At 37.4% G+C, this 2,287-nt stretch overlaps 1 long non-coding RNA gene across 1 annotated transcript in view; it reads left to right on the top strand.

Annotated features, from left to right (window-relative positions):
• Window positions 1-871, top strand: part of LOC123970416 — a 2,609-nt gene extending 1,738 nt beyond the window's left edge. The window contains exons 2-3 of the long non-coding RNA XR_006824974.1: window positions 569-746; window positions 842-871. This is a non-coding gene — a long non-coding RNA (uncharacterized LOC123970416). The remainder of the gene's footprint in view (window positions 1-568; window positions 747-841) is intronic.
• The last annotated feature ends 1,416 nt before the right edge of the window (window positions 872-2,287 follow it).

Raw genomic sequence — 2,287 nt, 5'->3', positions numbered from 1 at the left:
GTGCGAAACAAAACATTAAATGTTTTTATTTAGGCGAGTGAGGTAAATTGACATTAACGTTAGTTAACTTAAGTCTTAATTGACATACATAGCTATTTTAACCCAAACCATGATCTTTTCCTAACCTTAACCAAGTAGTTTTGTTGCCTAAACCCAACCAAGTACTTTCTGTGCCTAAACCTAACGAAACTGCAACGTTTCACGACTTTAATTATGCGCGTTTCAACATGGCAATGTATCGAAACGTTACGTTTTATCTTGAAAGTGTAACCGGATATTGCATATTTATTGTTGCTAAGCGTTGCTAACTTGACTGTGGATCCCTAAACGTCAATAATTGATGCAAAAGGGCTACCCAAGTCTTTAAAAAGCGACGACAAAGGGCCTTGACCATGCGTCAGACATTTGACGAGTAGGGAGTGAGACTGTGTTGGAATCTGATTGATTTCATTCACAGTATGGCAACACACTAGTTGTAGTGTTTATGTTTTTTTTCCAATTTCTGAGTCAAAATCACATAAGTTAGTCATAGTCAGAAAAAAAACTCCAACTGTGTGATTTGCTTCAGGTTTTCTCAGAGTCATGTACCCCTGCTGTTTCTGAAAATACATTAGAAAGAGCTCACATACACACACAGGCTAACAGCTGACAGCTAATGAGCTCGACCATCATCACCATGTCTTAGAATGTCAAGAAGAGGTCGTGTAGCTGCACCGGCTCTACATTTCAGCGTTTTGCAACTTGAGGTAATTGCATAGTTGCAAAGAATGAGAAGACTTAAGTCTTAACAAATTATGTTGTCTTAAATGGAAATCATGAAACAGTGATTCTGTTACTAAAGGATTAGAGCGGACTAGTAGGAAAGTTGAAAAAGAAAGCAGTTGGACATTGAAAGTCAGTGTGTGGAAACCATTCCCTTAATGTGAGATGTTAGTCAAACTTTTAGTTGCTTAAACTTAACTGATAAAATGTGTCTCACTCCGGCATCATCTTACTATGAAAACCAGTTCAGGTGACATGTTAGCACGGCACAATCACCTCTCCAGCTTTCCAGAACAATACTGGGATATGGATGATGCTCCTCAAATAATAACAGACGGATCTCTACACAGTTGCCAAATCCAACCAAAACACAAAAGAGCATCTTTGTTGGTGAAGTGGCACTGTCAAAGCTGTCCAGCACTGCCAAGTGGTTGGTCATGGGGATGGTTTTACCAGACATAAAGAAAGACCAGTGATAGCATGCTGATTATGCTGCGATGGAGCAACACTATTCGGTTTGCATCTGAGTTTCTTTCCACACCAATAAAACAAGAAAAGAGTTAAAAACTGGTGCAATTTCAATCATTTAGAAACGCAAAATAGAGAAACACATGATGATTTATTTGATCAATTGAAACAAGCAGACCGAAGAACAAAATAGTAAGACAGAAAGGAAGCAGAACTGAAGCAGACTGCAGAAGTATCATACAGAACTACAAGTCTCTACTAGTTTATTCCTTTCTAGTTCAGTCAGTTAAAAGCAAGTAAAATACATACAATAATAGAAATGATATATTAACTTGAAAATCTGTCCTCCTGAACTTTCGACTTGTATCTCTTGCGTTATTTTTTCTTCTCTATTCATGTCTCATACTTTACTCAGATTTAGTTTTCTCCACTATTTTTAGTCAAGTGTCATTTATTCATGCAAAGTTGTAGTTTAGTTAATTTTAGTCCAGTCTGTTTATTTTATTGTACGCGTCTATTGTAGTATGTAATGTAGTCAGTTTATTGTAGTCTGTTATACTGGTCTGGTTTACTCAAGTCTAGCAAAATCAAGTGAAGTAACTGTTAATTAAAGTTTAGTGTACTTTTCACTTTAATTTACATCCTGACTTTCAGAGTTTAATCTTTTATATCCTAATCTACTATTCTCTTTTCATGTCAATTTAGGGGAAGTAAGGCACATTAAAATGAGTCTCATTGTCAAGTGTATTCTAATGCACTTATGCCTCCTCATCTATTCTATTGTAATCTATTCTTCTCTAACTGTATGCTCAGTAGTTGGACTGAGCAGTCAGTGCATTTTGAAGTTTCCGTCTCCACAGACAGACAAACTGTCCCCAGTGTCTCTGACTCCAGCATCTGTCGAGACAGCCCTAATGGGAGAAATAGACATTATTTGTTTGGTCTTCTTTTTTAGTTCAACTGCTGCCGATGTGACAGGCAGAGACGTCTGGGGGGCAGATGATGTCATTTATTGATAAGCTGACGGCCTATCCGCCAACAGAAGGACCATGTTTTT

The sequence above is a fragment of the Micropterus dolomieu genome, linkage group LG01 (assembly GCF_021292245.1).
Source record: "Micropterus dolomieu isolate WLL.071019.BEF.003 ecotype Adirondacks linkage group LG01, ASM2129224v1, whole genome shotgun sequence".
NCBI lineage: Eukaryota > Metazoa > Chordata > Actinopteri > Centrarchiformes > Centrarchidae > Micropterus > Micropterus dolomieu.
The sequence above is the reverse complement of the archived record's forward strand: the minus strand, read 5'-3'. Positions and strand labels throughout refer to the sequence as shown.